At 44.1% G+C, this 15023-nt stretch overlaps 1 protein-coding gene across 8 annotated transcripts in view; it reads right to left on the bottom strand.

The window, feature by feature from the left end:
- SPATA20 (spermatogenesis associated 20) overlaps positions 1 to 15023 on the bottom strand; it is a 2191885-nt gene that overhangs the window by 446293 nt on the left and 1730569 nt on the right. The window lies entirely within an intron of this gene.

Here is a 15023-nt window from a genome sequence, read left to right as displayed (position 1 = left end):
AGTCACAATTCTTAAAATAACACATTTAGAAAGTTTGCATTTTCAAGCCCTCCCCACTTGTGCCTTCTGCTAGTGACTGAGAACAGCTCTGCTGTTGGAGTTTATGTATTCTTTTCAGAAAGTGAGACAAAAGGGGATGAGCTGTGAGCAGGATGAGCCATCCTGCCTTGATGGCCGGGACCGGAGCTATGCCTTGCCCCACTAGCACTTTAAAGGGCTTGCCTTAAGCACACATATTAGATCTTGACAATTGTCTTTTGTCACCCCAGACTTCTGGAGCCTTAACAGGGGAAGGGAAGAACTTTCCAGAAACAGGTATGTGGTGCAGTATAAGGCCGGCACCGGGTATAAGTACTAGACCTCTGGAGAAACTCTTCACTACACTCCTGGGTGTGTGGACATAACAGAAAGACAACTTCCTTACTCCCAAGAGAACTGCACTTCTGCTCGAGGCCTCCTTTGCTTTCCAGAGGACTGCCCTGCTGTTACCAGAGGAGAGCCCTGCAGCTTGAGAACTGCCCTGACCCAAGAGAGTTATCCAGCTGCCTGAGGATTGCCCTGAACTCTCAGAAGGAAGACTGAACATGCTCCCCTCATCCAAAGCTAACCTGAGTGATTCCAATAGTCAGTTGGATGACCTTCTGTCTGAGCTACAAGAACACAACAAGCTGTTACTGCCCAGCTGATCTGCTGCACTGCACCTGCCTGAGCCCTGTTGGCCTCTGCTAGAGTGAGTTCCTGAAACCCAAGAGGTGCCTCCCCAGGTCCTGAACCCTTGCCTAGCATTGGTTGAGCTCTTTATGTGAAGAAAGGGGAAATCTTAACTGTTTAGGCTCTTCGCAACCATGAACGGGCCCATTCGCACTGGGACTCTGCCACCTGTACCTACCATCAACGCGAAACTGATGAACCAGACTCCTTGCGCTACAACGATCACCAGCGATGACCAGCAATGCAAGATTTGCACTGCATGCTGCAACAACATCAGCCTGCTGTGACCGCCAATGCAAAGCTCCAGCAACGGCCGTCCGCACCCCCGATTGGCTGTTCGCACTACAGTGAGGACAGCCTCCTCAGCCCAGCCTGCGCTTCACGCTACAGCGACCACCATCTGCGATGTTCTCCATGCTGCTCGTGGCCTTATCCACTATGAACGAGACTCTTCATGCCAGACTTTGAGAAGGTAACTTTGTCAGCGGAACTAACCTGGTCCTTGTATCCGGCCCACGCTCCATTGCGGTCAGCCTAAGCTTGTAACTTTCTTCCGGTCTAGCACGACCAGATGGCCACAAGTGGCGCTTTGTACTTTTGGGCGCTACATCTACTTAAAACTTTAAAATTGGCTATCTCTGATTCTATCGAATAGATGTTTTTTGTTCTGGTATCATTTTATTTATTGAAATTGTATTACTGTTTGTGTGCTGTGTAAATACTTTACACATAGCCTCCAAGGTAAAACTGACTGCTTTAATGCCAAGCTATCAGAGGGCTCAGCACAGGTTATTTTAGTGACTTTTGTGACTCATACTGACAAGGATTTCAGTTATTGCCTGAGTGGGGCTTCAGCCCCCCTCAACCAATAACCTGATTTCTTACAATCGCCATTTCTCCCTATGCCAACTAAGAATTTAGCAAGCAATGACAAAAGCTTATTAAAAGTCACGGAAAGGGGGAGTGATAAAGAAGAAAGAAATGAGCTCCTCTTGCAGAAAGGGGTAACAACCTCTATGGTGTTGTCTTTTTATTTAACTGGCAAGTATGGGACTTCTTGTCTCACAGGAATCACAACAGGACGTCAGCCAATAACCTTTTATGAAATCAGGTGGAATGTATTAGTGGAGAAGCTTTTTGTTCCTGGGGGTTGGGAGATCCGATTTTCAATTAATGAAGCATTAATCCATATTGTTTTACCCACAAGTCCTCCGGGAGATTTGGAAAGCCTAAAAGTATATTTCCCATGCCCTGTATCTCACCACTTTATCAGATGAAAAAGGATGCGTGTTTTAGCTAGGAATTTATTCAAAGTTGAATAATTAACCTTTATCTAACAGCACAGTGGAATTTGTATTGAGGGGTTCCTATACACCACTTGATGACTGTTCAGTAGACAATGATAAGGAACAATGGACGCTTTTGCAGGAAACCCTAAGTAATAATAGGAATTATCTTGCTGCAATGCAGACGAGAGATACAGATTTAATACTGCTGGGAACGTTGTTTCCCTGCTGAAAGATACTCTATGCACCTGGAAGCTGTGATTTGAAGAAGCTCCTGTGTATCCAGAGGGTACCAGTGGCCTGTGATGGATATCATGTTATATGAGAGAGAGAATCCTGAGAGCGGCTGTATGTAACCCGTGGAAAAGGGGCAATTTGCCGTTGATTAAGACACTCCAATCTGAAGGACATTCTGAACTGATATGACACACAAACGTCTTACCAATTGCCCTTACTTTATATGTAGCACCCGTTTTGAGTAAGGTTTAGATAAGTCTACTTCTTATCTGTGGTTATTAGACCCTTGTGTTCACTTTCATTGAACAACACTATTACATCTCTAAGCAACCACTGACTGAGCAAACACGTACAACCATCCACCTGGGGTTGTGTTTTTCATGGCTTTTGCATATTTCAATTTGGGGACAAACACGGCCCAGACTGTGTTTTTGTACCCCCCAGATACAGCTCAGACCAAGAAGATCGTCTACATTGTAGTTTGGCACTCGTGTTTTGAGTAAGGTTAAGCCAAGTCTATTTCTCATTGTGGATGCTTGACTTTTGTTGTTTACTTTCATGGAACACAATTTATTATACCTTCAAGCATCCGCTAATTGAGTAAACCATGCCCCATCATCCACCTTGGGATGTTTGATTCCATGGTTTTTTTCACGTTTTTTCACACTTTTTACTTAGGGACAAGCACGGCCCACATGGTGCCTGTGTATCCCCCAGATGAAGTTCTGATCAAACAGATCCTCTACAAGAGGAACACAGTTAACTCTTCTGAAATTCCGGTTACTTCCGGGGTTGCAGTGATTAGTTTATTTCTCTTGAACATGGCGAGTCCACCAGCGTGTATGTCAGTAAGATCTATTACCGTTGTGCGCATGTGTGGCAATCAGTGTATTTCTCTCGAGCATGCTGAATCGTCATGACTGGTACGACTGCTAGACCTACGTCCATTGTACGCATGCGTGAGTATCAGTGTTTCTGTTTGCGCACTGATCGAATTCAGGCGCATGCCCACTGACAGGCTGTACAGTGGCAGCTGTTACTAATTATGTCTTTCTACGCCAATTACGGCGGGTTTAAAACGAGCTCTCCTTCCGCCTACCGTCACCTCCCAGTCTGTTCGCAGCCTGGCCTGAGGTACCGACGGATAGGTGAGTAAGGAGAGTTTTTCAGTTTTTCATTCTTGATTATATTCTTGAGTCCCTCCCCTGTTCCAACGCCAAACTCCTAGTGTGATGGCGTTTTGTAACTGTTCCCAAGCAATTCCCTTTAATACGCTATCTCGTTGTTAACTTTTATCTTCAGTAACAAGGATTGAGGGTTTATATACAGAGGGCTCCTCTGGGCATTGGTAGTTCTACAGTTTGCAGAACTCTTTAGCATCAGACTTTCTCAGAGGTTTTTTATCATTGGGGTTTCATCTAAGCTTTTTCCTGCACAGGCATACCAATCAGGGGCTGGGTGTTTTGTTGGTTTTAGGCCTTCTTTGGGTTATTACAGTGTTTGATATATGGGTGGAGCATGTAGTCAGATTGGTAGCCTTTGGCAAACTTTTCTGTTTTTACTCTACCCACTAACAGAGCGGTGCCTCTTTCTCCGAGCAGTTTGCCGGGTGAGGTGAGGCGGTCCTCCCACACAAAGCTGGGTAAGTCCAATATAATCTAATTCTGATTGGATAAATGTGACCACTTTGGGGTTTTTTCCCAAATATTAGTGCACAATTGGCATTAATAAACAGGTACTTTTTGTGATAGTGTTCCTATAGATAGTGATCTTTGCAGCTATTAAGGTTGTGATAGTCTGATTCTTATTATTATTTTTTAGGAAAGAAGAGGTGATTCCTACCTTCCTAACACTGGGTCCGGTTATCTGGTAGGGTGGCTAATGCCACAGACTGGTCGGACCAGTATATAGATTATTATTTGTTATAAGAACTGTCTTATATATACACCTGCACGATTTGCGTCCACCTTGCAGTAGCTATTTTATTTATTTCTTATATTTTTTTTGAGGTCCTGAAGAAAGCCGGGTCGAGTGACCCATCCGGCTGAAACATGTCGACCACAATTGTACTTAGTAAGGAATTAGTCTATATATCTCAAGACTATTAGGTGATTTTAGAAATGACACTTGGACATACTGACAATAAACATAGATTTTTTTGCCCCAGTAGTCATTTTTAACTAGCACATGCACTAGAGCACTGCACATATATATTTTTTGGAGTTCACATAGTTGGAACATACATCTGGCTGAGAGTTTCTTCAGGAGTATCAGGGTCAGGTTCCCAGCAGGGCCTGGTGGCTCAAAACTGTGGCCGGAATCTTGTTCTACGATAGGTCCAGATGACGAGGCTCCGCCAATAAGGGTGGGCTGATGGACTCTGTAATCTCACCGATTTATGAGCAAACTATCTGATCTATTAGGTTTCTACTTTTTAGTTTCACTATTCTATCTCACGATTCTCATCAGGTATCTGTTTAGTTTCAATAGACTGAGTATCTCATGTCAGTTGTTAAGTCTTTGAATGGGGATTGGAGATTGCTCAGTCTTTAATTATTTTCCCTATGACCCTTATGTACATATGTTTATTGGCAATTTGTAAGTGAACAAGGTTCATCTTTCCTGTTCTACCCCATACCTCTTTTATAACTGTACAAGGGTAAAAATAATCTGTCCAGAGGCTCTGGGAAAAGCTAGCAAAAAGAAACACCACAGTTTTTCATTTTGAAATCTGAATGCCTCATGTATGAATCTGGAGAAACACAGAAAGTCAAGCTGCCTAATTTGATATAAAAAGTGGCTAGAATTTAAAGACCTGTTAATACTTGATAGTAGCAATGCAATTAAACTGCGGTCCTGGAACCAAACCCAGCAGCAGCTTTTAGGTTTGGCCTGGTCAGAGTTTGTTTGGCAAACATTTTGTGGTTAATCAAGTAGAAACATTGACACTTTCTGGCCTTGTGGAACTCAAATGGTATTCAGCCACCTGGTTAGTCCCAGTCAAGATTATTGCCATCCATCAGGAATTATAAGTCAAAAGTAAGGGTGAGCTCCGCTCTGCCAGCAGAGTTCACGGAGTTTTGACCATTCCTCGCTCCGCTTGAAGCATGGAGTTCAGCAGAACTCCGCCCACCACCCTCAGAGTGGAGTTTACCGCTTACCAGCGAGCACAGGAATGAGATATGCTTCCCTTTCAGGAAGACAGAAGGGTTGGCTGAAGTGTGGTTGCCATGGAGGAGTAGGCTCCGCCTCCAGGCTGTAATTGGCGCAGGCTGTTGGCTTCCCTTTGCCCTGTGCCTCGCTCACTTCCTGCTCCTCCTCGCGGGCGCGGCCTGGACAAGGCAGTTCCGAGTAGAGGATTCACCGCGAAGGAGAAACAAATATGCCGGCCGGCCGTCAACCGTGCCCTACTCTGCTCTGCTCTGGCTGCTGGGATGGCTGGGCATTGCGTACTATTTACTTAGGAGCGGGTCGCAGGACTAGTGAGCAGCGGCAGCAACAACAAGGTAAGAGGGGAAGGGCTGGACATGCAAGCACATGTTGGTGGTTCTGAGCACAATTGCCAGAGATGTGTTGGGGGGCTGAGGCTTCACTGGGACAGATACCAACAATGTAATTGCAAAGGGTAAAGCCCACGAAGCCTCCACTCCTAAATCAATTTACTCCAAGCAACAGGAGGGAGATAAGTATCAAACATATGCTGGTGAAAAAGGACGATCGGACTCATATGCTCCAGGTAGCTGAAGCTGGCTTCTGCCAAGTTTAACAAATCCACTGGTCTGAAAATGAAATGAGTCTGTTCTTCAGGGTAAGTGAGGACAGCCACCTTCCTTAACATCCAACCTATTCTATTCAAGCATCACCTGCCACTGCAAAATAGCAAGCAAGCCGACTTTCCAATCCAGGTGAAAAGTTGGGTAGGGCGGAGCGGAACTCCGCGGAATTCTACTGAGTATTCATGCAACTGCACGGAATTCCGTATAGTGCAACTCCGTGAGTTCCTCCCACCCCTAGTCAAAAGGTAAAATTCTTCTGTGCGGAATGTCCCACATTTTGTTTAAATCTGAGTGCTTAAGGATTAAGGCAAAGGAAGTGTTTTGGCAGCCCGCCAACTTTATAGAGGAACAAGTTACTTTTCTTCGGTAACACTCTTTTTGGTGGGTAATCTAACTGCAGATTCCTCACTTTGTGAATATAACTAGGCACCAGACTGGAACTGGAGATTTTTCTCTAAAATTATTTCCTGTGCCAATAGGTGGCATCATGTGGCTCCACGTCGGATCTGTACCATCCCATAAATTATTTTGGAGCCACATATAACCGTCACCCCTGCGCACTGATGTCAGTTTCCTTCTCGACTCTGTCTGCACCATTGGACACTTAGTCAATACAGATCAGCGTTAACAGACCTCTTAACTGTAATTTTATTAGGTGAAAAAAAGAATCCATTCCATAGAACTGGGAGGTGAGTGGGTAGGTGAGGTTTCTACTGTTAGACAGAGTATCCACCAGAAAAAGTGTTATCAAAGGTAAGTAAATTGCTCTTCTAATGGATACTTCTAACTGCAGATTCCTTACCTTGTGAATAGATAGCGAAGGAGTGCTCTCCCTGGTGGTGGGTCTGTGGAATGGCTCATACCAGAGACTGAAGGGGTAAAGTTTCCCCCCTGACAGATGCCTAGCTGGCAAAATGAAATCTACTACATCAGCAGAATGATCAAAAACAGTCAACTATCACCACTCAATTTCCATGCAAGCAGGTGTAGATTGCGCAGGCCCAGATGTAAGACTCTGCCCTGTCACTGCAACAGAAGATCCTCCTGGATCAGTAGCTGGATAGAGCACAGATGCTTATGGCCAGAAGCTTCAGCTCCCATACTCTCCAGTCAAGAGTCCCTAAGATGACTTGGGCCCGTTTATTCCTGAGCTTCTTCAGAACTTTGAGCAGGAGAGGTAGAGGCAAGAAAAGCATACAGGAGTCCTGCTTTGGGAACTCGAACGTGCAAAAGGTTGGAAACTGCTCAGCAGTGGAGAAAAGATCAAGCCAGGGTTCTCCCCGTAGCTGGAGGGCATCCTGCATCAAGTTTGAATGTAATCACCATTCGTGATCTACTAGTCAATGTCAACCGAGTTTGTCCAACCTGACGTTTAAAGAGTCTCCCATGTGGCGTACGACTACATAAATGCCCTGACAACTCCTGAAAAGCCAACAATGATGCATCCATCACAACTGTCAACTCTGGTTTCTGCCACTGGTCCAGTTGTGGGGAAGCAAACACCACCGCAGATCTTTTGCAGTGTCCTCTGCACCATGGATGGAATCTGACAGTTTGTTTTGGTGCTGAGCTCATTCAGACTTCAGGTCCCAGTGCAGAGCCGGCATTTGTCACCTGGCACAGTCTACTAGCAGGATAATGGAGGCCAAAAAGTCTCAGAGCCATTTTCAATGAGACGCTGACCAAAGGTTGAAACATGGGATCATAACCTGAATATCAAGGACTCACTGAGGTGGAGGAAAAGCTTGTAACTGCACTGTTTACAGGGACACATCCCTCAAAAGGTGACAGACATATACCCCTGCCCTGAGTGCCCCAGTTGCAGTGACATCTGGATTCTTTTAATGATTTTTGGTCATCAGCAAACACAGATCATGCCTGTGCGCTGTGACCTTAGCCTGTCTCAAGGATTGCAGTCTGCTTAGTCCAAGAGGAGCACACAAAAATGTACACCTATTGCCATCACCTAGAGTTGAGTAGCATGAGCATTGTGGAGCAGCATACAGTGTTTTTAGATTTCAGTAGAGTGAACAAGTCTGTTTTACCTGTGTCACTGGAATGGTGCCTCATGGCCCACCCTAGTTAAGTTACACTGCTGTGTGCTTAACTCAACCTTTGGCCTGCATTGGGTAGCGTGCAGTGCGAGGAAGTACATGTGCTTGAGAGATGGTACAGTGCAGGAGAAATAGTGCAAGCACTTGTGTGTACACAAGGATTTACGTGTGCCTGAGAGATAGTACTGTGGAAGTGAAATAAAGCATGCACTTGTCTGTGTGTGTGAGAGGATGAATGTGTGCCTGAAAGACGGTACAATGAAGGAGAAATAGCAAAAGCAGTTGTGTGTGAGTGCGAGGATGTACATGGGCCTCAAAGTTGGTACAGTGAGGGAGAAATAGCGTGAGAAGCTGTGTGTTCGCACTAGAATGTGTGCATACCTGCACTAAGGTACAACACATCAGAGATAGGGAGAGATGTTGCATGCGCGCACTAAGGTGTTTGTGTGACTGGGAAGAGGTACAGTACATTGGAGACTGCACATATGACTGCATGAGTACCCAGAGGTATTTGTGCGCATGTGAAGAGCACTATACAAGGAAGACACTGGGTTCCATTTTGTGAGACCAAGGGTTTGCTGGAGGAGCAGAGACATGTGGAGATGTGCCCCAGACAAATTTGTGGATTGCTGCATTCCTGAAAGCTGGGTGACACACACATTGGAGGAAGGAAGGAAGAGCCAGGTTCTTCAGTGCACTTCAATAGAAGTGCTTTGATTTTGAAAATACCTCACTGGTCACAGGGGCCTGGGCACATCTGAGGAGGGAGATGGGGTTGATAAGAGAATCATAAAGAGTAGGGCTGCGGCCCTTTGGTAACCTTTTGAAGCTGACTTCCATACGTGAAACTCCCCTGGTCTATGTTTGGGGCAATTAGGATTGGAAAGTGTCCTGCTGAGATAGCTGTCTGGAGGAAGTGCTCACTTCTTTGTTGACATATGGGGCTTATAAAGACATCACTCACGTGTGCTTTCATCAGTTCCTTTCTTACCGAGCCACCAGATGCAGTATCAGTGCCACCTCTATTCACTTTTCATCCAAAATGTACGGTTTGGAATGGAAATGTCACTTCCCAAAACAACAGTTTTTAAATCCTATAAAGACTGTTGCAAACAAGTGTCTGTTGCAAATTCTCATTTGGTTTGCCTGTAGTGACTGTGCGTCAATGAACTCAAAGGCCATATGAGATCGTGCGGTGAAAATCTATGTCGCCAACCACCGGAAGACTCTGCGACGTGACCGGTCAAAGTCGAATGGCTGGTCCCGATCCAGAAGTCACAGGAGACGTTCCTGAGGTCAGTCGTTGTCGTACTCCAGGTCTTCGGGTAAGTCAAAGAAAAAACTAAAAAAATCCAAGCGGATCTTGGACTCTTCCAAACACTCATATACTCCTGAAAAGGAGCAAAGGTGTCACCATGCCTCTCGATCTCGCTCCTGAAAGCCATCGGACGTCGCAGCCCATCCAGCAACTTGTCCAGCCACAACCCGAGTTTCTAGGGCCTTTTGTGACACGGAGGTAAATTTCTGCAAGGCCATGCTCCACCACTTTAAATACTTACCTGACTCCCTCTGGTGTCCTTTTGGGCCCCAAGGAGTGGAGAGACCCTCCATCTGAGGTACTGCTGGTGGGTTTGCCCTCGGCGCCAGTGGCTGCCTCTGAATCCTGCTGAGCTTCTTCCAGCTCCCATTCCACCTCTGGCAACACGCTCCAAGCTGGTCCCAAAGCTTTGATGCCAATGCCAACTCCATTGAAGACATCTCCTTCACTTTACAAAGCCCACTGGTCTTGGGTTAGGCAAAAGTTAAAGCTACAGGCTTCAGGTGAGTGTTCTTGATCCTCCTGGGTGATGTCATCTCTCCCAGCATGGGAGACTGGCAGACCCTTAGTCCCCACTCCTGGTCACAACAGGCAGAACTCGTGATGAGTTTCTCCACAGTGATACACAGCTATAGTATAACAATTTTAAAGTCTCAAGCTCCCCTTTTCGTAGTCCATTTCCAGACACACTTATGATTTGGTGTCTCTGTATTTGAAGTTTATGTTATGGGGGTTATTCACTTTGAAGTGCCCACTCCTTTGTGCATGCCAACAAAAGAGTGGGCACTTCAAAGGCCACTTTTTGTTGATATGCTGAGCTTGTCAACAAAGGAATGGGTTCTTCCTCCTGAGAGCAGTCTATCTTAGCAGGACAGGCTCCAATCTTAATAGGCCCAAACACAGGCCAGGGAAGTGACTAGAGGTTCACATCTGGATGTCAGCCTCAGTGATGTGTGCTTCAAAAGGTTACATGTCATTTCCAGAGTGGAACGGTGCCAGTGTGGTGACACATGGTGCCACCTACCGGCGTGCAGAGGTACTATTCAAAAGTTTCCAGATCTAGTCTGATTCCTGGGGAATACTCAAAAGGTGAGGAGTCTGTAGTTAGAAGTATCTATCAGAAACATATTCTACAGAGCCCCAAATACAAATGTGGTTTGATGACCTTTGCATTGATCCACATGTCATGCTTGAGAGGTAAGGAAAAATGCCATCAGGCATCCAGACCTATGCCCCAGGGATCTCACTGAGTGAGTGTATTCCTAGAGAACAAGTTACTTACCTTTGGTAATGCATTATCAGGTAGAGACAGAATCTAGCCGCAGATTCCTTACTTTAGAATCCTCCCCAGGCGCGTGACTGGATCTGGAAATTTGTTCCCACAACGCTTCCCTGCACCAGAAGAGGGCATTGCTCGATTCCATGTTGACATCGTCCACCAGATGTGCTGTCGATGGACTCCATATAACTCCCTCGCCAAAGCGCTGACGTCAGTTTCTTCTGTGACTATTTTCCGCATTTGAAACATGGAGCAACATATAGAAACTGTCTATTGAACAGTGTGCTATAACAAAAGACACTCAAGTGCAAAATATTACTGAATTCCTAACCAAAATTCAGTATATGAATATCCTAACAAAAACCTTGAGATGAAAGAGAACTCATATATCTAATAATCACTGGATTCTCCCTCTTTTTTTTTCACGATGTGAAAGACCAAAACAAACTAATTGAGAACCAAAAGGGGAGGGTCATTTAGGAATCCGCAGCTAAATCTCGTCTATACCAGATAATGCGTTACCGAAGGTAAGGAAGTTGTCCATCTGATACAGACATCTAGCCGCAGATTTCTTACTTTAGAATCAAATGCCAAAGCCATACAATCCGAGGAGGAGGGTCTGCAAACTGCAACCATGAAAAGTCTCTTACCAAGACCAACCAGGTCTAGCACAAGAGAAAAGACTGGAAATTAATAATGTGGGTGAGCAGACACACACCATACCATATAAAGTCCCCTATAAGGGGCAATTAGTAATTAAAGTCACAAGACATTTAAACCATTGGAATAACATACTCATGTTCGAAAGACAAAAATGCTTTAGAAGTTCTCACCTGACAACAGCTGTGGCCAGAACCACAGTAACAAAAATTATAAGATAATAAAAGCATGGGGAAGATATTACCCATGACAATTTGACCTTATTTATACCACTTGGTTATATACTCAAGTCGGAACAACATGTTCAAACCTGTGAAACTCAGAACATCTGGTCATGCCACTGAACAACACCTGTAAACCATATAAGGTAAGGACTGCTCTGTAAACTACACAGAGAAAATCCATCCCCATGGACAAAACAAATGTTCATATAAAAAAGAAGTAAAAGACAACATTAGCCCCTAACAACATAGAAGCAGTCTTTCCGTAGGAAAAAGAACTAGAGATACACACGTACCTTTAGAATATCCCATATATACAAAAAGAGAGAGAGAGAGAGGGGTAAAATAAAAGAACTATTGTATCAACAGAAGAAAATGTCATAAAGCTCATGGTTAAAAAATGTTCCACAACTAGCAGACATAGAGAACCTCATCTATTACATGAATGTAAGCAAGCATTAGGGTAAAATAATAATGTGGGCTACCAGCTCCCTCCTGAGAATATCAGAGGGAAGTTTGGGGAAGACGAGCTATAGCCTTAAAATACAAACACATAAAATATACTTTATCATATTTGACTCCAATGGGGTACAAATCCAAAAGTATCTAACAAGGGGTACCAAAGTACACGGATACACAATATCATACTGCTGAGAACTAACCGTACACATAGAGTAGAACACAGCCCACTCCAAAGTGAGACTAAAATTGCATAAACTGGGAAAACACCGCTCAGCAGATCTATAGACATAAAGTGTATATATATATATATGTATATATATATATATATATATATATATATTACCTACTGGCGGTCGCCAGTAGGTAGTTATAGTTAGGACCCTTTTTCCATAGGAAAACCGCAACATTCTATTTTGAATAACTTTGGCGCCGGTCGACGAATCCTCGCGAAATTTTCAAAATAGGTGGGACGCTACGCTCCGCTCCTACCCTCAAAGTCTCGGGGGGATTCGTCAAGCGGGGGCTGAGATAAAAGGGGGGTGCCAAAACGTGTTTTTACCATGCATTTTTCCATAGGACCTTTAGACACAGCTACAGCCCGAACGGCTGAACAGAGTTCCTTGAAATTTGGCAGAGAGGTAGTCTACAGGTCAAGGAAGTGCCTTTTGTAGGTTTGGTGTAAATCTGTTCAGTAGATTCTGAGAAAATAGCCTTTAAATCAATATATATCTGAGCCAGCTTACGGTGACGTGCGCGAGCGCGATTCTGATTGGCTGTTAGATATTAGTAAACATTCGAATCGGTCGAAACCAGGAAGCGGCGGCCGCCATTTTCTCTCTCGCACTCTGAGTGAGGATTAAAAAACAAAGGACAAAAACATGTAAAGGGGCTGTTTAGACAGCTCCTAAGCACCTAGCCATGTTGGGGGAGTCCCCAAAGATCCCCCAAGGCCAAAAACGGAATTTTAATTTTTTCGATAATTTCGCCGATTACGCTTACCGTACGCGTACGGTAAAAAGTTTTTTTTAAAAAAAATTATCCATACTCTCCCCACCCCATGTGCTAATGGTGCCCGAAGGGCACCATTTTGTGCATGGCATATCACAGATGAGAAAAATTAAAATATTACCTTTCACAACGAAGCGCATCATATGTCCTCCATGTGCGCACGGTGCGCGAAGCGCATCGTGCGTACATGGCCCATCTAGCGTAACGTGGGCACGCGGTGCGCGTAGCGCACCGCGTGCCCACCGTGCGTGCACGGCACTAACTGCGTAAAGTGGGCGCGCGGTGCGCAAAGCGCACCGCGTGCTCACTGTGCGCGCACGGTGCGCTTAGCGCACCGTGCGCGCACGGAACGAACTGCGTTAAGTGGGCGCGCACGCCACGAATGGCGTAAAGTAACTTAGCATTTAAAAAAACGTACAAATTCACTGAAAAAACCATAGGTTTCACACACGTTATAGTTAGGAATTAGCATTTAAAAAACCTTGCAAATTCACTGAAAAAACCATAGGTTTCACACATGTTATAGTTAGCGGAAATTTTACTGATAAAAAACCAATTAAATTCCCCCGTTATAGTTAGTGCAGGCAACTATAACTCACGCGACCGTAATCCTCTGCTGATGCTAATACTGTATTTAGACACTTATTTGCCCATGTCTTCTTCCATTAAATTTTAGCTATACATATATTACAAATATTTTTTTTTCATAAAGACACATATGTCATCAGCAGAGGATTGCGGTCGCGTGAGGTATAGTTGCCTGCACTAACTATAACGGGGGAATTTAATTGTTTTTTATCAGTAAAATTTCCGCTAACTATAACATGTGTGAAACCTATGGTTTTTTCAGTGAATATATATATATATATATATTCTGCTCCAAAGGTTGTCCACCAGGTGAGCAGCACTCGATCAGCAGCTTTGTTTATGATAGGCATGGACGAGGATCCGCTTGTAGAAGCCGCTCCGTAGTGGAATTGCCTGACGCGTTTTGAAGCTGCTGTGGCAGGGCACGGAAACTGATGTAGAACAATTCATTATGGATCTAAACCAGAACTCGTTGAATTTGAAATTTGTGTGACAACATAGCAAAACTAGAATAGATTTCCTTGATATCAGAATTCAAACAGTAGGGGACAAACTTGAGACCACTGTATTTCAAAAAGCTACTGAGGGGAATACTATTCTCCACGATAGTGTTCACCCAGCTCCATTGATACGTAGCATTCCCTTTGGGAAATTCTACAGGGCAAGGCGGGCTTGCAGCAGCCAGGAAGAATACTTGAGAATCAAACAGGAAGTGACTAATAGATTCAGGGAGAGAGGATACTCTCCACACATAATAAAAGGTGCAGCCAAGAAAGCCAGGAATCTTGAAAGACAGAAGGCACTCTTTGAACCATCACAAACTCAGAAAAAGAAGGATAATACTGTACAGAAAGATCGTAATAATGTGGAGAATCCTAGATTTATTATGACATTCAACACCAACCACAAAGAAATCAGAGCCATATTAAAAAAACATTGGCATCTTGTACGGGGAGACCCTTTAATAGGCTTAAAATTGAGTAGACAGTCTAACATTACTTAATGGGAATCAAAATCATTAAAAGATCTTATTGTGAGTAGTGAGTTTAAAGAAAGGAAAGGTGGGACATTGAATTGGCTCCAACAAAAAACAGGTTTTAAAAAGTGTTTTAAATGTAAAGCGTGCCAAAATGGATTAAATGGCACAAATTATAAAACATTTTTTAAATAAAACTATTTTCATCAAAAGTTTTTTAACCTGTAGATCGAATTTCGTTGTCTATTTATTACAGTGTGACTGTCCAAAGGTATATATAGGAAGTACAACTCTACCAGTATAGAAAAGAATTCTACAACACATAAGAGCAATTTTAAACAAAGACAGAACTTACCCGGTCGCAAGACACTTTGAGAAGCACCATCAAAGCAATCCCTCTAGCCTGCAGTATAGCTGTATCCCCGTAAAAAGAGAGGGGGAGATAGG

This window comes from Triturus cristatus, chromosome 7 (genome assembly GCF_964204655.1).
Source record: "Triturus cristatus chromosome 7, aTriCri1.1, whole genome shotgun sequence".
Lineage (NCBI taxonomy): Eukaryota > Metazoa > Chordata > Amphibia > Caudata > Salamandridae > Triturus > Triturus cristatus.
Note: the sequence above shows the minus strand (reverse complement) of the source record. Positions and strands in the feature narration are given on the sequence as shown.